The sequence below is a fragment of the Oratosquilla oratoria genome, chromosome 39 (genome assembly GCF_046742065.1).
Source record: "Oratosquilla oratoria isolate Oo_2021 chromosome 39, ASM4674206v1, whole genome shotgun sequence".
In the NCBI taxonomy this organism is placed as follows: Eukaryota; Metazoa; Arthropoda; class Malacostraca; order Stomatopoda; family Squillidae; genus Oratosquilla; species Oratosquilla oratoria.
Window position 1 is genome coordinate 1,015,001 of NC_134815.1, and position 25,268 is coordinate 1,040,268.

General features: G+C 43.6%; 1 protein-coding gene across 2 annotated transcripts in view; it reads right to left on the reverse strand.

The window, feature by feature from the left end:
- LOC143020237 (putative G-protein coupled receptor No9) overlaps positions 1-25,268 on the reverse strand; it is a 1,159,970-nt gene that overhangs the window by 858,303 nt on the left and 276,399 nt on the right. The gene's annotated exons all lie outside the window — the stretch shown is intronic.

The following is a 25,268-nucleotide window of genomic DNA, read 5'->3' on the forward strand; positions in this document are numbered from 1 at the left end:
TGTTGATAATATACCTCCCCCAACAGTCCCCAAAAGCGGATAATAGGCCAAACGTGACGGCTTCGGCCGCAGCTACTCAGCGCCTCCTGGTGTGGTTTCCTCACTTTCTAATAAAACAAAACTTCTTTTAAATGATACCTTTCGATACAAAAATCCTTTAAATATTTTATTCTGTGGAATATAGCGTTTGTGCTATCAGACCAAAGACAATTTTATCCGAATGTAAAGGACATGGCAATGGTTCCTTTAGATGAATAAAATCGCCGGGCGCCAGTAAAAATAAGCCACGAAGTTAACTGGAATATAAATGGCGAAAATCAAAAATAATCCACGAAGTTGACTGGAATATAAATGGCGCCATTAAAAATAACCCATAAAATTAACTGGAAAATAAATGGCGCCATTAAAAATAAGCCATAAAGTTAACTGAAATATAAATGGCGCCATTAGAAATAAGCCATAAATTTAACTGAATTATAACTGGCGCCATTAGAAATAAGCCATAAAGTTAACTGGAATATAAATGACGTCATTAAAAATAAGCCATAAAGTTAACTGAAATATAAATGGCGCCATTAAAAATAAGCCATGAAGTTGACTGGAATATAAATGACGCCATTAAAAATAAGCCATGAAGTTAACTAGAATATAAATGGCGCCAGTAAAAATAAGCCATAAAGTTAACTGAAATATAAATGGCGCCATTAAAAATAAGCCATGAAGTTAACTGGAATATAAGTGGCGCCATTAAAAATAATCCATAAAGTTAACTGGAATATAAATGGCGCCATTAGAAATAAGCCATAAAGTTAACTGGAATATAAATGGCGCCATTAAAAATAAGCCATAAAGTTAACTGGAATATAAATGACGCCATTAAAAATAAGCCATAAAGTTAACTGAATTATAAATGGCGCCAGTAAAAATAAGCCATGAAGTTAACTGGAATATAAATGGCGCCATTAGAAATAAGCCATAAAGTTAACTGAAATATAAATGGCGCCATTAAAAATAAACCATAAAGTTAACTGGAATATAAATGGCGCTAGTAAAAATAAGCTATAAAGTTAACTGAAATATAAATGGCGCCAGTAAAAATAAGCCACGAAGTTAACTGAAATATAAATGACGCCATTAAAAATAAGCCATCAAGTTAACTGGAATATAAATGGCGCCATTAGAAATAAGCCATAAAGTTAACTGAAACATAAATGGCGCCATTAAAAGTAAGCCATAAAGTTAACTGAAATATAAATGGCGCCATTAGAAATAAGCCATAAAGTTAACTGAAATATAAATGGCGCCATTAAAAATAAGCCATGAAGTTGACTGGAATATAAATGGCGCCATTAAAAATAAGCCATAAAGTTAACTGAAATATAAATGGCGCCATTAAAAATAAGCCATGAAGTTAACTGAAATATAAATGACGCCATTAGAAATAAGCCACGAAGTTGACTGAAATATAAATGGCGCCATTAAAAACAAGCCATAAAGTCAACTGGAATATAAATGGCGCCATTAAAAATAAGCCATAAAGTTAACTGGAATATAAATGGCGCCATTAAAAATAAGCCATAAAGTTAACTGAAATATAAATGGCGCCATTAAAAATAAGCCATAAAGTTAACTGGAATATAAATGGCGCCATTAGAAATAAACCATAAAGTTAACTGAAATATAAATGGCGCCATTAAAAATAAGCCATAAAGTTAACTGGAATATAAATGGCGCCATTAAAAATAAACCATAAAGTTAATTGAATTATAAATGGCGCCATTGAAAATAAGCGATAAAGTTAACTGAAATATAAATGGCGCCATTAAAAATAAGCCATAAAGTTAACTGGAATATAAATGGCGCCATTAAAAATAAACCATAAAGTTAATTGAATTATAAATGGCGCCATTGAAAATAAGCGATAAAGTTAACTGAAATATAAATGGCGCCATTAAAAATAAGCCATAAAGTTAACTGGAATATAAATGGCGCCATTAAAAATAAACCATAAAGTTAACTGGAATACAGATGTCAATCTGCTCATGATCATATATATATATATACAGTATATTTTACATTAATGAAGTAAAAAAATCTAAACATTCGTTCGAATACATAAGGCACTGAAAGAACATATGTACATTTTTTCATTCCAAAAAGTAGTGATTTTTTTATGAATATAGGGTCAGGCCTATTGAAATAGACGAGATAGAGGAAATTAATGTGTCTTTATGAAAACGTATATTGCGTTGATACATTTAAGCACATAAACACACACACACACACACACACATTCACAAACATACACACACATCTCGTAGTGCAGTGCATAGCGTTCCCGACTGCCACTACGGAGATCCGGGTTCGAATCCCGCCCAGGGTTGAAATTATTTCAGTATCGCTACGCTGCGAGTTATTACTCCAACTCTTGTGGGCGGGGAGTTGGGTGTGTGTGTGTGCATTTAAAGTCACATCCTTACCCATAGATCGGTCACACACACACACGTACACACAATACAGAGAGAGAGAGAGAGAGAGAGAGAGAGAGAGAGAGAGAGAGAGAGAGAGAAGAGAGGAGATGGAAAGAGATGGGGAAGAGAGGGAAAACGAAACAAAGACACACACACACACACACACACAGAGAGAGAGAGAGAGAGAGAGAGAGAGAGTTGGCTTGCTCTAGGGATGTCATCAACAAACTACGTACAGGAAATAAAATCATCTGCTGGGATTCGAACCCCCGCCAGAGCGGAATGCTTCATATAAAGCGAGGACTGTACCGCCTGTACTACACTGACCCTTCAAAACAGAACGAATTAGTTCACGGACTAATCATTCTGCCGAGGGCACTCGTGTAGAACGTGGTATGTACTATATTTCATCAAATATCAAAATGACACAAACTACGTACACCTACAAAGCCCGAAGCATTATATGAAACTTAGGGGGGAAAGCCTCTTAAGATGTCTCAAGTTGTCCACAGAACGTAAACAGACCTGGCAAGTTGACGTAAAATGTTTTTCATTAAGAATCAAGACGTTAATTACCTCTGGAAAACAGATTCTGAAGGTTGCAGTATTCACGAAGAGGTGACGGGGGGGGGGGGCGTGGAGCAAGATCAAAGGATTTTTTTTTTTTTCTTTATTGGGAAGCTATTTCAGAGACGAAGTTGTTTATTTTCGTTCTGATTATTTTCAAGATCGACGCAAACTCCTCTACGAGTCGATTCAGACAAACTGCTCAGAATTTAATTTTTTTTTTTTTCGAAAAATATTTATTTTCGTTATTCTTTCAAAAGTTTGTGGTAAAACATAAAAGTGATAACATTCATATTCCCAAAGGCAAAAAAAATATTTTTTTCTTCTGAGATTCAAAAGGTCGTGTTTACTGTTTACAAAGAAAACGTGGTTACGCAATCTCAGTAAACTTGTTTGCGATTCTGAAGATAAAGTCGATTGTACGCAAAGAAGGCGCGATTATGTCATCTCGGCGACCAAAAGAAAATTCGTTACATAACGGACTTCAACGAAAACACAGAGAGAGAGAGAGAGAGAGAGAGAGAGAGAGAGAGAGAGAGAGAGAGAGAGAGAGAGAGAGAGAGAGATAGAAGAGAGAGGGGGAGAGAGGGGGAGGGGAGGGAGGGAGGGAGGGAGGGAGAGAGGGAGATAGAGAGAGAGGAGAAGAGAGAGGAAAAGAGAGAAGAGAAGAGAGAGGAAGAGAGAGAAGAAAAGAGAAGAGAGAAGAGAAGAGAGAAGAGAGAGAGATATGGAGTGAGACATATATATATATATATATATATATATATATATATATAGAGAGAGAGAGAGAGAGAGAGAGAGAGAGAGAGAGAGAGAGAGAGAGAGAGAGAGACTTTGATACACACGTAACTTGTACAGGGTGACACAAAAGTCACTGAGTGGTTTTAATTTTCACCAACTGCCTTACTATGACAAATACATGTGAGGAATTTTAATAAAATGTACAAACACTTTCTCATCAGTAACTGAGAGAGAGAGAGAGAGAGAGAGAGAGAGAGAGAGAGAGAGAGAGAGAGAGAGAGAGAGAGAGAGAGAGAGAGAGAGAGAGAGAGAGAGAGAAAGAGAGAGAGAGAAAGGTTTTAATTTTCAACAACTGCCTTATTGTGACAAATAATTGTATGGAATTTTAATTCAATACAGACACTTCCTCATCAGAAACTATCTTGCGTGAATTCCACATCTGACCTAAGGTCAACTACTGAAGAGAAGATCACAAACCCTCTGACTTATGGAGGACCCTGTATAACAAAATTAAAATGTCTTATGATTCCCATATTAAGAATCTGTTGTGTGGTTGAGTACAAAAGAACATAATCTTAAGAATCTCTAATTAATTAATTAGAATTTAGTTTTGGGCGTAACAGAGAGGTAAGTAAATTAGACGGGGGACGATGATGATGACCAAGACGATGATGGTGATAATATTGGTGATGATGGTGATAATATTGGTGATGATGGTGATGTTGGTAATGGTGATGGTGGCAGTGATGGTGATAGTATGATAGTAATGGTAATAGTAATAGTCATAGTCAACGTTATAGAGTCAAAGTGATGGTGACGACGTTGGTGATGATGACAGTGATAGTGAAAGTGGTCGTCATATATGATGATGATGATGATGATGATGATGATGATGATGATGATGATGATGATGATGATGATGACGACGACGACGACGATGGTGGTGGTGATGACAATGATGATGATGATAATGACGATGATGACGACGACGACGACGACGACGATGATGATGATGATGATGACGACGAGGATTATGATGACGACGAGGACGACAATGATGGTGGTGGTGATGATGAAGATCATGATGATGATGATGATGATTACGATGATGATGATGGTGGTGGTGATGACGATGATAATGACGATGACGATGACGATGATGACGACGATGATGGTGGTGGTGACAACAACGACAACAACAACAAAGCTATTAATAACGACGCCGGTGCTGACCAAGAGAAAAAAAAAAAAAAAAAAAAAAGAGAATCTCTTCAAGAAAGGACCAAAGGTTACAAGACGACCAACTCAAAAAGGAGAGAAAATGATACAGGAGAAGAAAGACGAGGAGAACACAGGGAATCAAAGAAGAACAAACCATGTCAAAAGGAGTTACAAGAGAGAGAGGAAAGAGAGAGAGAGCGAGAGAGAGAGAGAGAGAGAGAGAGAGAGAGAGAGAGAGAGAGAGAGAGAGAGAGAGAGAGAGAGAGAACCTAAAGTTGCTGAAGAACTTCTGTAACTGGGCGACACTCTTCATTGATTCTATTCAATCTACCGTCAGACGAGTCTATTAAACCTTTCGAGGAGAAAGAGAGGAGAGAAGAGAAGAGGAAAGAGAAGAGAGGGGGGAGAAGAGAAAGGATTGGGAGGAAAGGGGAAGGGAGGGAGGAGAGTAGGGTAGGTGAAGAGGGGAAGAAAAAAGAAAGAGAAGAAGAGAAGACAAGAAAAACAAGAGAAGAGGTAACAGGAGAAGACAAGACAAGACATGAGAAGAGGTGACAGAAGACAAGACAAGACAAGAGGTAACAGGAGAAGACAAGACAAGAGAAGAGGTAACAGGAGAAGACAAGACAAGAGAAGAGGTGACAGGAGAAGACAAGACAAGACAAGAGGTAACAGGAGAAGACAAGAAAGACAAGAGAAGAGGTAACAGGAGAAGACAAGACAAGACAAGAGAAGAGGTGACAGGAGAAGACAAGACAAGAGAAGAGGTAACAGGAGAAGACAAGACAAGACAAGAGAAGAGGTAACAGGAGAAGACAAGACAAGACAAGACAAGAGAAGAGGTAACAGGAGAAGACAAGACAAGACAGGACAAGAGAGGAGGTAACAGGAGAAGACAAGAGAAGAGGTAACAGGAGAAGACAAGACAAGACAAGAGAAGAGGTGACAGGAGAAGACAAAACAAAAGAAGAGAGGAAAAGACAAGAGAAGAGGAAGATGAGAAGAGGATGACTGGGAGATGAATTTTTATAACTTTATCGTCTATTTTTGCTGTCGCCAGGTGATTTTATTCAGCAAAGGAAATATCTGAGCAATTGGAGGATATCAACCCTTAGGCTCACTTCACACGCACCGACTTTTCGCCGTGCGCCGTCCACGACACGACGTCGTGCTCTCAAATAACCATGGGCACTTACGGACGCTTTCGCACGTCACGGACACGACCACGTGTGGAAGCGTCCATAGACACCCATGATTATTTGAGAGCACGACGTCGTGTCGTGGACGGCGCACGGCGAAAAGTCGGTGCGTGTGAAAGGAGCATCACAATCACGACCACGTGTGGAAGCGTCCATAGACATCCGTGGTTATTTGAGAGCACGACGTCGTGTCGTGGACGGCGCACGGCGAAAAGTCGGTGCGTGTGAAAGGAGCCTTAGGCTACCTAACCCATTGTTTCCCAACCCTGGGGTCGCTAAGACATCTTGTATGCTATTTTTTTTTTTTTCAAAATTATATGAATTCAATTCAACAACCATGATGATGTTAACTTTGTCTTTTATAACCTTACATTACCTTTCTTACACATATTTCTATTAAGCTTGTCTCCTACTTTTTACGGTCAACAACTAGTCATATGTATTAACACATATACGATTAGTGGGGTCGCGGTTATATCATGAGGCTCATATTGGGGGTCGCCCGAAAAAAAAAAGCAAAAAAAAAAAAATAAATAGATAAATAAATAAATAAAAATAAAAAAGTTGGGAAACACTGACCTGAGCCAACTCGTATCTTCAAAAAAAAAAAAAAACATGATCCTGGATCACGTGCTCAATTCGTGACCTATAGCTATTACCCTCCCGGATGAGATCTGGGTATAAATAAAATTATATATGCGATCAAGTTACAGGGAGTGACATGGACAAGCGAACACCAAAGGACCTGTTGCTTCTTACATGGCTGTTTCGGTACCTAACCTAATCTAACACTGTAATAGAAATTTTCTTGACTAAGAGTAACACTCCTATTGATCCTTACATTATTATTATTATTACTAATTTTTTTTTTCCCTGAAGAAAGAAAGTGGAAGGATTATTATCATTATTTTTGTACTTTTTCTTTTAATTTGCTGAAGGAAGAAGGTGGAAGGAGGAGGAGGAGGAGGAGGAAGATGAAAGAGAAATGGACTGCCCCTACGGGCTTCAGCGTCCCTGACCACCTCAGAAGTCCCCCGTCCCCCCCCCCTCCATCTCTGTTGGGTCTGACCACTACGAGATCCCGACTTTGGTGCGACAGAGGACACGAAGTCGGTCGAAGAGCTGTCGAGGAGGAGGAAGAGGAAGAGGAGGAGGAGGAGGAGGAGGAGGAGGAGGAGGAGGAGGAGGAGGAGGAGGAGAAGGAGGAAATGGAGGAGGTGCAGGTGGAGGAGGCATGAGAAGAGAAATAAGAGGGAAAGGAGAAGCAGGAAGAGGTGGAGGAGGAGAAGATGGAGGAGGGGGTGGAGGAGGTAGGGGAGGAGAAATAGGAGGGAAAGGAGGAACAGGAGGAGAATTAAGAAAAGGAGGAGGAAGAGGAGGAGAAGGAGAAGGGAGAGAAGGAGAAGGGAGAGAAGGAGGAGGAGGAAGAGGAGGAAGAAGAGGAGGAAGAGAAGAGGGAGGTTAAATAGACGGAGAAGTAGGAGCCGGAGAAGTAAGAATTGGAGAAGGAGGAGAAAGAGCTGGATGAGGAGGAGGAGAAATAGGAGGGGATATAGGAGGAGAAGTAAGGAAAAGGAGGAGGAGGAGGAGGAGGAGTAGGAGGAGGAGGAGGGAGAGAAGGAGGAGCAGGTGGTGGGAGAGGATAAACAGAAGTAGGGTAAGCAGGAGCAGGAGGAGAAGTAAAGGAGGAGGAAGAGGAGGAAGAGGATGAGGAGCTGGGAGAGGAGAAATAGAAGGGGGGATGTAAAAGGAGGTGGAGAAGTAAGGAAGGATGAGGAGGACGAAAAGGCCGAGGAGGAAGAGGAGGAGGGGGAGGAAGAGGGTGAGGAGGAAGAGGAGGAGGAGGCGGTGTAGAAGAAGTAAGGAAAGAGGAGGAGAAGTAAGGAAAGGGCGGAGAAGGAGGAGGAGAAGGAGGAGGAGGAGGAGAGGGAGGAAGGGGAAGAGGAATAGAAGGAGAGGGATTATGAGGAGGAGGAAGAGCAGGAGGAAGAGGAGGAGGAAGAGGAGGACAAGGAGAAGAAGAAGGAGGGGCAAGAAAAGGGTGTACTAGGAGTAGACGTAGGGAAATGAGGAAGAGAAGACAGAAACACAAAGGAGGAACAAAGAACAGCAGGGCTACTGGCCCTAAGGAGGCTGTTTGTGTTTACTATACTAAGCTACAGTTAAGAAAACAGGGCAACTAGGCGATAGAAGATGAACTAACACTACTGTTACATAAGAAGATAAGAATGAAGTAGACTGCAAGAGACCATAAGGCCTACACTAGGCAGCTCCGTGTCCATCACCCCCTGTCATCCCCATCCATAAGGTTGTCTAATAGTTTCTTAAAACAACTGATAGTTTCAGCGCTTACTACATGGTTACTAAGTTTATTCCATTCGTCGACCACCCTATTAGTAAACCAATTCTTGCCTATTTCCTTTTTAAATCTAAATTTGTCCAGTTTATAACAATTACTGCGAGTCCTGCCCTGTTGTTTTAATATGATGACCTTGTTTGCATCACCCTTGTTAAAGCCTTTGATCCACTTGAAGACCTCTATTAGATCACCCCGCACTCTGCGTCTTTCCAGAGAGTGTAAGTTAAGGTGCCTAAGCCTCTCTTCGTAAGGCAAATTTCTGAGTCCATGTATCATTTTGGTCATTCTTCTCTGTCCTGATTCTAGTGAATCGATGTCCATTTTGCAGAACGGAGACCAAAACTGTACCGCATAGTCAAGGATGGGTCTAACCATCGCTAGATAGAGTTTAATAATTACCTCTGCACTTCTATTCGTTACCGTCCTAGCAATGAAATCTAATGCTCTGTTACCTTTATTCCTGGCGCTAATGCACTGATTACCGGTTTTAAGGTCCGGACTCACTAGAACTCCCAAGTCTCTCTCTCACTCAGTTTTCTCTAAAAGCGTGTTATCTAAGCTGTATCTATTTTCGGGATTCTGTAGCCCTACGTTTAACACGCTACATTTAGAGATATTGAAGTTCATTTGCCATTTCACCGACCATGTGAACAATTTGTTAAGATCATCCTGCAGAATCTCTGCGTAGTCTCCTGACCTAATTAGGCGTCCTATTTTAGTGTAGTCCGCAAACTTACTAACATCACTATTTATCCCGTCGTCTAAGTCGTTTATGTACATAATGAACAACAAGGGACCACTATCCTATCCAATTACAATTAAATGCCGGGCAGTCAGATATTTTATTGCAAAGGATAATGTTTTGCGGACTGGAGTCAAAATATTTATCTAGGCGATTTTAAATTTTGTTATTGTATTACTTTCAACGACAGTGGAAGGTAACGAATCACACACATTAACAACCCGGTTAAAGAAGAAGTGCTTACTTTCATCCGAAGAAAATCTTTTATTAACTATTTTAAAATCGTGATGTCTTCTTGTATCTGATTGGTCTAATAAGTAGTAATCTTCGATATTGATGTTGTCAAAGCCTTTCAATATTTTAAAAACCTCGACTAAATCTCCTCGCATTCTCCTTTCTGAAAGTGAGAATAAATTTAGACTTTTAAGTCTTTCTTCATATGGCAGATTTCTCAGCCTTGGTATCATTTTAGTCATTCTCCGTTGCACTCTTTCTAGTTTACTAATATCTTTCTGGTAGTATGGGGACCAAAATTGTACACAGTATTCGAGATGGGGACGGACCAAGGAATTATAAAGGTTTAGCAATATTTTTCTGATTTATTTTCGAAGACTCTTCCGATAAAGCCAACAAATTTATTTGCTGTTTTAACAACTTCTGAACAATGTTGACTTGGTTTCAAGTCATTTGATATTAAAGCTCCTAGGTCTTTTTCTTTAGTTACTGAATCCTCTATTTCGCCACTCATTTGGTATTGGATGTGATCATTGTTACTTCCAATGTGCACGACTTTACATTAGATCGGATTGCAGAGTTTCTTTCTCTTTGGTGGTTGTTGCTTCACCGATAATCTTTGTGCCATCGGCAAACTTTGATACTTTGCACAGGAGGTCGTAGTCTAGATCATTTACATATATTAAGAACAAAACGGGTCCCAAAACCGATCCTTGCGGTACGCCACTTTTAACGTCGAGCCAGCTAGATGAGGCCCCGTTAATTATAACTCTCTGTTTTCGCTCAGAGAGCCAATCTTTAATCCAGTTGTGGATACTATCAGAAATACTATGCGTTTTTAATTTGTCGAGCAATCGTTTATAGAGAACTTTATCGAATGCCTTCTGAAAATCAAGATAAATTATATCAACAGATCTACATTCCTCGTATTTGTTAAAGACGTCATGAAAGAAGTCGAGGAGATTATTTAAACATGAGAGTTTGCTACGGAAGCCATGTTGTGAATCTTTCATAATTTTATTTTCTTCTAAAAAATTTACTACACTGTCGCGAATGATGGTCTCGCAGTTTACACACAATAGAAGTCAGGCTAATTGGTCTGTAGCTGAATATTGGTGTTACGTTAGCACATTTCCATTCTGATGGGACTTTATCAAGTGTTAAAGATTTGTTGAAAAGGATGCACAAGGGTTTACTGGTTTGATTTTTGACTTCTTGCAGAATTATAGGTGAAATTTTGTCAGGTCCCGGGGCTTTATTTATTTTGAGCTTATCAATTACTTATACATCACTTTCGGTAATTATCGGTAATTATGAGTTGATTTGAAACGTTTTAGGGCATTTTATGTTCTGTTGGTTGAAACACTGAGCAATCCTCGTCTGTGAAGACGGATGCAAAAAAAAAAAAAAAAAAAAAAAAAAAAAAAAAAAAAAAAAAAAAAAAAAAAAAAAAAAAAAAAAAAAAAAAAAAAAAAAAAAAAAAAAGGATTGAGTCCATCTCATTTTCATCATCCGTATGTTTCCCTTCATCGTTGTTTAGTGGCCCAATGCCGCAGGTAAGCGTTTTCTTCTTATTCGCATAACTATAGCATGGGTTCGATTAGCTTGGCTCAGCAATATACTCTTCAAGATTTTTCTTACTACGCTTTATCAGTGTTTTGGTTTCGCGGCGAATTCTGTCTAGTGTTAGTTTATTGTCTTGGCTTTTAGTTGATAAATACTTTTTGTACGCACGCTTTTTATGAGAGAGGCTGTTACTAATTTCCCTATTCCACCACTTTGGTTTATTTGTTGCCGGACGTCTCTCACGATAGGGAACACAGAGATTTACAGCTTTGTTTAGCTCCATGGTAAAGTTTGCCCAAGCTTTATCAATATCAATCTCGTTCGAAGTTTTGCTCCAGTCTGAGTTTTCTAATAATGATCGGAGTCTGTTAAAATTGGCTGTACGGAAGTCGGGTACTTTTTCTTTGCTGATCTTAGATAAACAAGCTTCCATTTTCATTTTGAATGTGATGATACGATGATCGCTGGTACTGAATATTGGGCCGACATTCCATTATTTACAAGGGGGACTACGAGGAGAGAAGGAGGACAAGGAGGAGGAGGAGCAGTAGCAGCAGGAGGAAGAACAGAAGGAGGGGAGAGGAGGAGAAGGAGGACAAGGAGGAGGGAGAGGAGGAACAGAAGGAGGGGGAAGTAGGAGGAGGAGAGGACAAGGAGGACAAGGACAAGAATGATGATGATGATGAGGAGGAGGAGGAGGAAGAGGAGGAAGAACAGAAGGAGGGGGAGGAGGAGAGGAAATGAGAAAGAGGACAAAGAGGAGGAGGAACAGAAGGAGGTAGAAGTAGGAGGAAGAGAGGAGAAGGAGGACTAGGAGGAGGAGGAACAGGAGGAGGAGGAGGAACAGGAGGAAGAACAGAAGGAGGGGGAGTAGGAGAGTAGGAGGAGGAGGAGGACAAGCAGGAGGAAGAACAGAAGGAGGGGAGAGGAGGAGGAGGAGAGGAAAGGAGGAGGTGGAGGACAAGGAGGAGGAGGGGGAAGAAAAAGTGTAGTAGGTGGGGGGGGTTGAGAGTTGGGGGGATTGGGAGTTGGGGGGGGATTGGTTGACACACCAGACATATTTGGCACTTGCAACTGGGGCAAGACGGATGGGGGAAGGTGGAGGGGAAAGGAGAGGAGGGGCGGAGAGAGAGAGAGAGGGCAAGAGATGGAAGGTGACGTCGTGTAAGGGAAGAGGAAATAGAGGAGGAGGAGGAGGAAGAAGAAGACGAGGAGGAGGAGGAGGAGGAAGACGACGAGGAGAAAGACGAGGAGGAGGAGGAAGACGAGGAGGAGGAGGAAGACGAGGAGGAGGAGGAAGACGAGGAGGAGGAGGAGGAAGACGAGGAGGAGGAGAGACGAGGAGGAGGAAGACGAGGAGGAGGAGGAAGACGAGGAGAAGGAGGAAGAAGAAGACGAGGAGGAGGAGGAGGACGAGGAAGAAGGAGATAAGAAGGGGGAGGGGTAGAAAGAGGAAGAGGAAGAGCCGTTGGAGAAGAAGGGGAAGAGGAGAGGAGGAGAAGATTAGTTAGGAAGGGGAAGAGGAAAAGGAAGATGTATAGAAGAAGGAGGATGAAAAAAAGGAACGATGTAGAAGTAGGTAAAGGAGGAGAAAGAGGAGGAAGACAAGGAGGAGGAGGAGGAGGAGGAGGAGGTGGAGGGAGGAATGGGAGGACGAGGAGGAGGAAGAAGAGGAGATGGTGGAGGTGAAGTAGAAGAAACAGGAGAACAAAAGGGAGGTGGGCATAAGAATGGGTGCTGGTAGTAAGGCTTCACACGTAATAAGTACGTATGTTTGTAACCTGTCAGGATCGTCTCATACCCTACCTTATACAGAGAACACACACACACACACACACACACACACACACACACACACACACAAACAAACACACACACACACACACACACAAAGCGAGCTCAACACCTTCCTACCGAATGTATATTTTATACTTACCCTTAAGGGGTTTGGATTCTTTCTAATGAGGTTGGATTGTTCTTAAAAGTGTTGGATCCTTCTTAAGGTGGCTGGATTCTCCTTAAAGGATCCAGGTCCTTCAAGAGGAATCCAACACTATTTAAAAAGAATCAAAACCCATTAAAAAGGAAAAAGGATTCAATCCCATTAAGAATGATTCAAAACTAATTTTAGGATCCAATCCCCGCTTTCAATGTATCTACTCATATTCTGGGGTCTGGGTGAAGACGGGGTGTGTCTTATGTGGGTAGAAGATCACCCACCCACCCACCCACCCACCCCGCCTTTCCCCCATCGTCTCTCCCTAAGGCTGTTGTAGTCATAACTGTTCGACAACAACATCTGATGGAACATGATACCCTGCGGTCTCGCAGGCCGTTTGATTAACGAGTCTTTGTACACAGTATACACACACCTTAAGTAGCGACGGGATTCGAAACCACACTTATGAGGAGACTGGCGCCTCAAACCAGACTCTTCGGAGGCGTAGGTTCGAGTCCCACCTCTGCCACCGATTGCTGCAATGGGCGAGCTTCCCAGAGTACATCGAGATGATGGTCTGCAGTTAACCAAGTCTAACTGGCTAACTAACTAGCTAACTGACATCAGAAGACGCAATGAACCTCAGTAGTTTAGGTCCATATAAGGAAGCCGGGCTGGCGTATCCCGTTTTTACGACTGGGGTCCTGCCGAGAGACAGAGAGAAGAGAGAGCAAAAAAAAGAGAGAAGAGGAGAGGAGAAAATAAAGAGAGGAGAGAGAAGAAAAGAGAACAAAAAAGAGAGGATGGAAGGAAAGAAGGAGAGGAAGAGAGGAGAGAAAAAGAGGAGAGGAGAAAAAGAGAACAGATGAGAGGAATGAGAGAAAAGGAGAGGAGAAGAGAGGAGAGAAGAGGAGAGAGAGACAGGGAAGGAGAGAAGAGGAGGAGAGAGAGAGAGAGAGAGAGAGAGAGAGAGAGAGAGAGAGAGAGAGAGAGAGAGAGAGAGAGAGAGAGAGAAAGAGAGAGAGAGAGAAGGGGGGAAGAGGGGTGAGAGCTGGTCGTGGATGTGTAAACAGACCACGGGCAGATGCAATTACTCCGGACGATAAGAAAAGTAGAGGGGGCCGGAAGTGAGGCGAAGGAGGAGGAGGAAGAGGAGGAGGAGATAAAGAGAGAGAATGAGGAGTAGAAGGAGCGGGAGGAGGAGGAGGAGGTAGAGAGAGAGAGAGAGGATGATGAGGAGGAGGAAGGAGAGGAAGAGGAGAAATAGCAGGAGGAAGAAGAGGGGGAGGAGGAAGAGGAAAAGAAGCAGGAGCGGGGGGAGGAAAAGGGATAGGAGGAGGAGGAGGAAGAGGGAGAGAAGAGGAGGCGGAGCAGGAACGGGAGGAGAAAGAGGGAGAGGAAGAGGAGGCGGAGGAAGAGAAGGAGGAAGAGGGAGAGGAGGAGGAAGGAGGAGAGGATGAAGGGGAGAAGAAGGAGGAGGAGGAGGAAGAGAAGGAGGAAGAGGGAGAGGAGGAGGAAGGAGGAGAGTAGGAAGGCGAGAAGGAGGAAGAGGAGGAGGAGGAGGAGGAGGAGGAGGGAGAGGAAGATAAAGAAGAGGAGAAGGAACAGGAGAGGGAGGAGGAAGAGGGAGAGGAGAAGAAGTAGGAGCGGGAAGAAGAGGGAAAGGCGGAGGAGGAAGAGAGGAGGAGGAGGAGGCGGAAGAAGAGGAGGAGAAGAAGCAGGGGCGGGAGGAAGAGGGCGAGGAAGAGGAGGAGCAGAAGGAGGAGGAAGAGAGGAGAAGGTAAATAGGACAGAGAGGATAGAGGAGTAAGATGAGAAAGTGAGGAGGAAAAGGGGGACGAAGAGGAGGAGGAAGAGGAGGAGCAGGAGGAGGAAGAGGGAGAGGAGGAGGAGGAGCAGGGACAGAAGGAGGAGGAAGAAGAAAGAAATGGGTGAAGAGGACGGAGGAGGAGGAGGAGAGGATGCAGGAGTAAGAGGGGAGGAGGAGGAGAGGATGCAGGAGTAAGAGGGGAGGAAGAGGAGGAAGAGGAGGAGCAGGAGGAGGAAGAGGGAGAGGAGGATGGGGAGGAGGAAGGAGAGGAGGAAGGGAGAAGGAGGAAGAGGGAGAGGAGGATGGGGAGGAGGAAGGAGAGGAGGAAGGGAGAAGGAGGGAGGGGAGAAAGGGAGGAAGATGGGAGGAAGAGGGAGAGGAGGAGGGAGAGGAGGATGGGGAGGAGGATGGGAGGAGGAGGGAGGGGAGAAAGGGAGGAAGATGGGAGAAAGGGAGGAGGAAGAAGAGGAGGAGTGAGATTTTTTATGAAAAGGAGGACGAACAGGAGGAGATGGAGGAGGAGGAGGAGGAGGAGGAGAGGGAGCGAATGGAGGGGACGAAGGGAGAGAGGTAAGGAGAGAGGAATTACGGGGAGAGAGGTGAGGGAGGAGAGGGACGTGAAGAGAGGGGAAAAGAGGGGAATGGAGGGGAAGAGAGTGAGGAGGGAGAAGGAAGAGGAGAGAAGTGAGGGGGAGGGAGAAGGGAGGGGAAGGAGGAGAAGGGAGGGGAAGGAGTGGGGGAGGGGAGGGGAGATGAGGGGAAGAGAGGGGAAGAGAGGGGAATGGAGTGGAGGGAGGGGGGCAAAGGTGAGCAAAATATAGAATATCGGAAGTGAAAAGGGGACGAAATAATTGAGAGGAGGAGGAGGAGGAGGAGGAGGAGGAGGAGGAGGAGGAGGAGGAGGAGGAGGGGAGTGGAGAAGACGGTCGAAAGAGATTGAAAGGGTCCGGGACGTGAATAGGCGAGGGGAAACTAAGAGGGGAGGAGAGGGTACAGGGAAGAGATAGTAAGACTAAAAGGGAAGGGGAAGGGGGATAAAAAAGGGAAGAGAAGGGGAAGAGGTGAAGGAAGAGAGAGGGGAGGAAGGGAATGGAAGGAAAGGGAAAGGGGAAAGGTTAGAGAAAGGAAAGGGAGAAGGGAGGGGAAGGAAGGGGAAGGAAAGGGAAGGGAAGGGAAGGGAAGGAAAAGAGAGGGAGGGGAAAAAAGAGAAAGGGAAGGGAGGGAAAGGGAAGGAAAGGGGGAAGTTTAGGGAAAGGAAAGAGGGAAGGGGAGGGAAGGGAAGGGGAGGGAAGGTAAGGAAATGAAAAGGGAAAGGATTAGGAGTTGAGTGGGGGGAAAGTTAACAGAGGTGAGAAAAGAGAAAAGAAGAGAAGAGAAAACAAGAGGAAAAAGAGAGGAGAAGAGAAGAGAAAACAGAAGAAAAAAGAGAAGAGAAGAAGAAACAGGAAAAGAGAGAAGAGAAAAAAAGAAAAAAAAGAGAAGAGAAGAGAAGAGGGGAGAGAAGAAAAGAGAGGAGGAGAGAAGAGGAGAAAAGAGAAGAAAAGAGAAAAAGAAAAGAAAGAATAGAAGAGAGGGCAAGAGAGAAGAGAAGAGAGGATAAGAGAAGAAAGAGAAGAAGAGAAAAGAGAAGACAAAAGAGGAGAGGAGAAGAGAGGAGAGGAAAAGAGAAGTGGGCAGAAGAAAAGAGAGCAGAAGAAAAGAGAGGAGAGGAGAAGAGAAGGGACGGGAAGAGAGAGGAAGGGAAGAGGGAGGGAAATGGAGAGGAGGAGGAGGAGGAGGAGGAGACTGGGAGATGGGGGAGATAATCAGGGTGAGACGAATAAAGGGACGAAGGTCAGGGACAGGAGGGAGACGAGAGAGGGAGGGAGGGAGATAAAGGAAACGAGGAAAACATGGGAAGGGGGGAAAGAGGAGAAGAAGAAAAATAACAAAAGAAGAAAAAAGAGGAGGAGGAGGAGAAGAAGAAGAAGAGAAGAAGAAGAATATGAAAAGAAGAAGAAAGAAAAGAAGAAGAAAGAAAAGAAGAAGAAGAAGAAGAAGAAGAAGAAGGAAAGAAGAAGAAGAAGAAGAAGAAGGAAAGAAGAAGAAGAAGAAGAAGAAGGAAAGAAGAAGAAGAAGAAGAAGAAGGAAAGAAGAAGAAGAAGAAGAAGAAGGAAAGAAGAAGAAGAAGAAGAAGAAGAAGAAGAAGAAGAAGAAGAAGAAGAAGAAGAAGAAGAAGAAGGAAAGAAGAAGAAAAAGAAGAAGGAAAGAAGAAGAAAAAGAAGAAGAAGAAGAAGAAGAAGAAGAAGAAAGAAGAAGGAAAAGAATAAGAATGGGAAGGAGAAGAAGAAGAAGAAGAAGAAGAAGATGGAGAAGTGGTAGTGGAATAAGAAGAAAAAGAAGACCAACAAAAACTAAACCAGCTTTATTAATTACCCCATCACCACGGCCACTACCAACAACAACAGCAATAACAACAACAACATCAGTAATGACAATAACAACAACACGGGGCCGTCCATCAGCTGTGGTAGTAGAACAGACACTAGAAGAAGAAGAAGAAGAAGAAGAAGAAGAAGAAGAAGAAGACAAGACAGGAAACGATAATAACACAGATAATCCACAACAGATCGGGTGAAGAAGAAAGAGAAAGAGAGTGAGGAGGAGGAGGAGGAGGAGGAGGAGGGGGAAGAAGAAAGAGGGAGAGAGAAGACCATTTCCTCCCCTCTAATAAAGTATATAAAGGAAATTGGCAGGAGATAATATATAATACTGACACGAAGATTGCAGTCGCGATTACGCTGAAGAAAGAGAAGGTGGATGGGAGGAGAGTGTCTGGAAGACCGAAGTGAGGAGGTGGGACGAAAGGGGAGAGGAGAGACAGAGAGAAAGGAAGGGAGAGGAGAGAAACTGTATTAAAGGAAAGGGGGAGAAGAGGAATGGCGATAATGGGTGGGGGAGGAAGAGGAGGAAGAGGAGGAGGAGAGACGAAATGAATTAGAGGAGTGGGGCCGGAAGGAGGCATCGCTAACGAGAGTGGCGAGTGAGGACGATAAGACCGGCAGAGAGGGGGGAGAGGGAGAGAGGGAGAGAGGGAGGGAGGGAGGGAGGGAAGGAGGGAGGAAGGGAAGGAGGGGCGGGGAGTAGCGAGGAGGGAAGAAAAGGAAGACGGAGGGGAAATGGGCAGGGAAGAGCAAAGAGGAGGAGTGAGAAGGGAGGAAGAGCACAGAGGAGGAGGAGGAGGAGGAGGAGGAGGGAGGAGGGGAGGAGGAGGGAGGGGGGAAAGGAGGAACGACGAGGAGCAAAGAAAAGAGAAGAGGAGAGAGGAGGAGGAAGAAGGAAGGGAAAGGGGCAAGGAGAAATAAAGAGGAACAGAGAGGAGAGAGAGAGAGATAGAGAGAGAGAGAGAGATATAGATAGATAGAGAGAGAGAGAGAGAGAGAGAGGAAGAATGAGGGGAAGGGGACAGGGAAGAACGAAGAGGAGCAGAGGGAAGGGAGGAAGAGCAGGGAGGAGGAGGAGGACAGAGGAAAAGGATGGAGGAAGAGGGATGAGGAATGAGGAGGGACAAGGAGGAAGGAGAAGGATGATGGAAAAAGGAGGGAGGAGGGGAAGTAAGAGGAGGAAGAGGAGGAAGAGGAAGAGGAGGAAGAGGAAGAGGAGGAAGAGGAAAATTAGGAAGAGGACAAGAGAAGAAGAAAGATGGAGTGACGTGGAGCACTGATGAGTAGGAGGAGGAGGAGGAGGAGGAGGAGGGAGGAGGAGGATGGAGGAGGAAGAGGAGGATGGTGGAGGAGGAGAGGAGGAGGGAGGATAAGTATGGATCGAGTAGCTTCGATACTGAGATCCACAAACATGAATAAAATCGCCTGACGACAGTCAGAATAAAATAAAAAAAAGGAGTTAAGGGTATCACACTGGGCTATTTTTCCTTCGACTTTTGGAGCAGATTTCGGGAAGGAACCTGATGATATGCTGGAGATCTTCCTCCAGCATAATATCAAATGACATTCTACGTAAATTGTTGAGAGAACAAAATAGTTCGCCATAGTGATTTGACGGCGGAAAAAGTGCTGGAGGTTGGTGGTATCGCCGATTAATCGGAGGTCGGAGGAAAAATATCTCAGTGTGATAAGGCCTCTAGCTCCTCCACTACTGTAGGCACGGAAATTAACATAATCGCCTGACGGCAGCTAGAATAGAATTATAAGATAACACGCGGTACAGAAAATGTTAACTAAAAATAATAATCTAATTATTTAATCAATAATTTAATTAAATTGATTAAAATCCATTCGGTAACAAGAGAGGGGCGGGGGGGAAGGGTTGCCATGGTGATGAATTAAATCACTTGGAGACAGTTAAGACAGGACCCAGTTCGAACCCTATTAATCGTTAGCCTGCCACAGCCAATGACGGGTGAGGGGCTTCCTAACTGGCATCCTATCTAGGTAAGCGCGTTGGTTGTAGTTCCGGTTAGAATGATCAGCCTCGTGTACTTTGCACCTCGAAGCAAAACAGCCCCATCATTCAAAAACAAAGTGTTCTAGATAATCGTTGGACGATTATCGTTGAGCCATGAACGATTATCGTTGAGCTGTAATCGTACCAAACAAAACAGCTCCAACATTCAAAAACGAAGAATAATTGTTCTAGATAATCGTTGGACGATCATCGTTGAGCCATGAACGATCATCGTTGAGCGATAATCGCAACGAGGAAAACGCACCTTTAAGATGACGTCAGATGGAGTAAAGATTCGAGACAAGATATATAATTACGGAAAGGGGGGAAGGGGGGAAGAGGGAAGGGAGGAAGGGGGAAGGGAGGAAGGGGGGGAAGGGGAGGGGGAAGGTGGAGGGGGGAAGGGGGAGGCGAGGAGAAAACTGCGAAGAAGGCGAGTGGATTATGAGGATGGGGAGGCGAACTGACGAAGGCAGGGCGATGAAGGGGAGGAAGGTTTTTTTTTAAAGAGATGGAAAAGGAGAGGAGGAGGAAAGAGGAGGAAGAGGAGGATGAAAGAGGAGGAGGGAATAGAAGAAGGAAGAGAAAAGAGGAGGAGGGAGAGGAGAAGGAAAGAGAAGTGAAGGAGGGAAAAGGAGAGGAGGAGGAGGAGGATGAAAGAGGAGGGGAAGGAGGAGGGAAGAGGAGTGGTGGAGGGGACGGAGGAGGAGGAGGAGGAGGAGTTGTGGAGAAGGAGATGGAGAAGGAGATGGAGGAGGAGGAGAAGAAAGACGAAAATGCTCAGACGGAATGACGGGCCTACAGCGGAGGTAGTTGGAAGCTATAACGAGTAGGAGGCAGCCAGGTCCCCGCGACATCGAGGAGGTAATGAGGAGGAGGAGGAGGAGGAGGAGGAGGAGGAGGAGGAGGAGGAGGAGGAGGAGGAGGAGGAGGAGGAGGAGGAGAAAGAGGAGGAGGACGAGGAGAAGGAGGAGGAGGACGAGGAGAGAGAGGATTCAGTCCGACTTATGTGGTCGGATATTTTTTTTTTTCTTCCTCTTCTTCCTTCCTCTTCCTCCCTCCCTCCCTTTCTCCCCCTCTCTCTTCCACTAATTCACTCTCTATCTCTCTCTCTTTCTCCATTCTTTTCTCTCTCCCCTCTCTTCTTCCGCTCCCTTCTCTCTTCTCTCTCTCCCTTCTTCCTCTCTCTTTCCACTTTCTTCTTTCTCCCCCCTCTCTCTTTTTCTCTCCCTTCTCTATCTTTCCACTTCTTTCTTTCTCTCTTTTCATATTCTTCTCTCTCTCTTTCTCTTTCTCTACCCTCTCTCTCTCCCCTCTCTTTCTTTCTCTTTCTCTTCCCTCTCTCTCTTTCTCCTCCCCTCTTTCTGCTCCCTCTCTTCTTTTTCTCCCCTCTCTTCTCCCCCTCTCTCTCTTCTTTCCCTCCCCTCTCTATTTCTCTACCCTCCTCTCTTCTTTCCCTCCCCTCTCTATTTCTCTCTTTTTTCTCCTCTGTCCCCTTTCTCTCCCCTCTCTCTGTCCCATTCCAGTTGTTTTATTTATTTATTTATTTATTTATTTATCTATCTATTCATTTATTTATCTATTTTGTGTCCTTAAAGACAAGACACTTGTAAAGGATCTAAGATATGTCTAAGAAGAAGAAGATGAGGAGGAGGAGCCTACGCCTTGAGGCGCTGAGCAGTACCTGCGGCCGAAGCCGTCACCTTTGTCCTTTTACGCGCTTTAGGGACTATTGGCGCAAGTAACAATCAGTCACTGCTGGGAAAGGAGTGCGGGATTCGAACCCGAACTATACAAAACAAATCTCTAGCTGGTGAAGACTTGAAATGCTTATGTTAACCAGCCGTTTTCATGTTTCTGTACGAAATCGTATTAATACAGCAATTAGAAATAAGCTTATATTGGTCTGACATATAGTGGGTCACGCTTTTCGTTTTTATGTCCTTACGCTGAGATTTTTTTCCTAAATTATTATTATTATGAATATTATTATTATTATTATTATTTGTGTGTATACATGTGTATACATTGTGACGAATGTGGAAAGGAGGTAAAGGGAACACGGGCTGAGGGAAATACTTTTATTCCTGACTAGTTTCGCCTGAGAGGCTTCTTCAGAGGAACATTATTATTATTGTTATTATTTTTTTTCTTTGCATATATATATATACACACACACACACACACACATATATATATATATATATATATATATATATATATATATATATATATATATATAGTTCGTTTTCTTTCAGATCTCAACGATGCTACATTTGGGGTATCACATTTGCTCCTATCGACCAGCCTACAACTGGGGTGGGCAACCTTTCTAAGTGCGGGTGCCAAAATCAGCCAAATCTTTGATACAAAATTCTCTCGCGTGCTACGAGAGTAAAATTATATTCCTACATATAATCATGGGTACCCTCCCTTTATCTCCAATCCACCGCCCAGCGTAGTATGCAGTTACCAATGGTGATACAAAAGAAGTTGGATATTTGTCAATTATTTGTTTTAAGGTGAGCTCTGGGTTTTGCGTGCCGAAAGGAAGTCGTTAGTGTGCCAGATTTGGCACGCGTGCCTAAGGTTGCCCACACCTACTCAGAAAGCTCCCCCAAGTGGGTGGTCAAATGAGCCTTCATACAAACGCGCACACACACACACACACACACACACACACACACACACACATATATATTTATATACAGTATATGCACACGCACGTACGCACATAAACACATACACGCACCCATACACACACACACACACACACACACGTCGCACCAAATTCGATTCACATGACTCACAAGAACCACCTAATACATTAATGTTTCAATGCAGATCCATTCTACTCTGCTGAGCATACCATTATAAGGTCAAAAATAATCTCCATTCTTCTCTAAATGGGAATAAATCCCTAATAAAAGAATACTACGTAACCCCGGCCCACAGGGGTGTCGCTGAAGATTCTGAAATATTGACAGCATAGAACTTATGCTGTCAATACCCTCATACGGAGTCAGCATGAAGAGGAGTTGATTAGGATGGACGTGAGGAGCGCCTCAACGAGTTCGCGGACCGAGGAAGCCCCTCGATGAGCGAGTTCGGGAGAAGAACGAGGACCTAATAAGGAGATGACCATCTTTACGAGCTATTAGCTCCATAACCAAGCCTCCCTTCAACACGAAAGCTTCTGCACACACACACACACACACACACACACAGTCCTCGGGCTAAGCACAAAATGAGACACAGGCGACGCAGGCGACACAGGCGATGCAGGTGACACAGGCGACACAGGTGACACAGGCGACACAGCACAGGGCAAAGGCAGACGTCCTGATGCTGAATCGGTAGAGGCGTGTGGTGTTCACCGTGTCCATAGGCGCAAACTGAGACGCAGACGGCACAGGTGACGCAGCACAGAGCAAAGGCAGACTTCCTGTTGCTGATTTGAAGTACAGTTTGAAGTTCTCTCTCATTTGAAATATTGAGAGTCTGCCTTTGCTCTGTGCTGCGTCGCCTGTGCCGCCTGCGTCGCCTGTGCCGCCTGCGTCGCCTGTGCCGCCTGCGTCGCCTATGCCGCCTGCGTCGCCTATGCCGCCTGCGTCGCCTATGTCGCCTGCGTCTCAATTTGCGCTTAGGCTCAGGGTAAACATCACACGCCTCTATCAAGTTCATGGTCCGGTCCCCCGCCAGAACAAGACGTTCACTGATCGAGACCCACTTTCGACCCCCATTCTGATCTTCAACTTTATGACAGAATCAATTTACGTTTGTTACGGGCACAATTACACAGTGTTACACTCACTCACTCCTAATCCCACTCATACTCAGTGGGACGTGATAAACCCGTGGTAGGGCAAAGCCTTGTCACTTGCGACAAGCCGCTGGGTATTTTAGGCTTTCGTTGGGCCGCCTCTCCACTTGGCCAACCGGAACCAACGCAGCGAGTGGGTAGTCCCGGGAATCGAACTCAGGACCACGGAATTGAAAGAGGTCATGGAGGAGTTTGGGCCCACGGAGGAACTGTCCGAGACGACGGAGACACTCGACTTCGTAATCATATCCTGTAAATAAACTCACCGAGAGAGACGTGGAGAGAGCGGCTTTGCTCGGTCACCGTCTCTCGCCCGGACGGAGACCGAAGGTGAGGTATTGATTTTGGTCGTTGGTTTATTTGTTTCACGTTTATTAGCAACATTACGTTAAATTAGATAGATTAGTTGGATCTTTCGGGAGAGTTGGGCAATAGTCCCCCATGTGACCCAATTAAGATTTGGGAGTAATGACGCTCTGATCGACAATGTGAATACAATATATATATATATACATATATATATATATATATATATATATATATATATATATATATATATATATATATATTATCTTTGTGTGTGTGTGTGTGTGTGTGTGTGTGTGTGTGTGTGTATATATATATAGCCTATAATATAATATATATATATATATATATATATATATATATATATGTGTGTGTGTGTGTGTGTGTGTGTGTGTGTGTGTGTGTGTGTGTGTATGTGTGTGTGTGTGTGTGTGCGTGTGTGTGTGTCACACTGGCTTGAAAGCAAGACAAAAGAAAACTTAATACTGAAACTGTACGAAATTATAGATTATAGCGTCCCGCTGATATTCAGTAATATCAGTAATTTTCGCCGATTAAAATAATTTCCAATCATTATTCAGTTTTTGTCCTGCCTGTGCCAATCAAACACAACAAAGAAAACTTATGTTATCGACACTTGTCTTGTACCTATCACCTTTCATTAAGCCTCTCTATAAAAAGAGAAAAATAGAAATCGAATTCCTAAGCGCCCCATGCCGTAGGCCACTGGCTTTGTTCTGCTGTTGGTAGCCTGCCATGTGGTCCCCATGAGACAGTTTTAAGCCTATTTGACCGATTTGATCAAATTGGGTCCCCCGCGGAAGTGTTCGAGCCACCCGGACTTTGAACAGAAAACACTGACGGACTTCGCTTAATAAATTGGTAAGAAAATTATTTGTTTGTTATTATTGATCTGTTTATTTATTACTTGCTTGATTTCCATTTATTATCATTTATCGGTCATTTTTTATTATTTACTGTTCACCTGTTTATTATTTAACTACTACCTATGTATTATTTATTTTATTTATTATTATTCATACTATTATAATTTCTATTTTATCTTATCTATTTTTTATCATTTATATATTTTTTTCGCAGCCGACCTAGTTATGGACCAAAAGGTCTCTGTCGGCATGCTCAGCCTTTGTAATCCTTTGTAATAACACTGTAGGACTTATCAACTGAGGGATGTGTCAGTAAACTAGTAAAATTATTCCTTAACTGATCGTAACATCCCAGTGAAATTAAACTAATTTTGAAATTGTATATCAATATTTAGTATATCAAGCATTCTTTCTGATTAAGACTGGCAAACTACACGAAAATAAAACACCAAATCTGAACTTTTAAGTAGAGCCCCCGCTCTCCGTTTTCTAATTGGGCACCGCAATTCCTAGCACCGGCCATGGCCATTGGTGTTGAGTTGCCTGTGGTGCCAGGCATAGCAAGTCTCGCCCGGCAGCGATGATCTTGACCTCCAGACCTTCGGTTTTCATTACTGTGATGGAAAGGATCAGAAATGGAAAATAAAGATGATATCTGTATTGGTTTGAAGTTCGCCTGACAGATTTGATGAAGTTTGAGAAAAAAGAAAAAATGAGGGGAAAAAGAGAAAGAAGAGAAAGAGAAAAGAAGTAAAGAAAGACAGAGAAGACAATATACAGTGTATATATATATATATATATAAATATATATATATATATATATATATATATATATGTATGTATTGGCTAAGACACTGTCTATTAGCTACGTATCGGCTAGGCTCGAGTCCTCAGCCCGACAGCGTATCAGTTTCCGAACATACTTACATCGAGCTCCTGTTATTCTCGATCGTGTTTGTA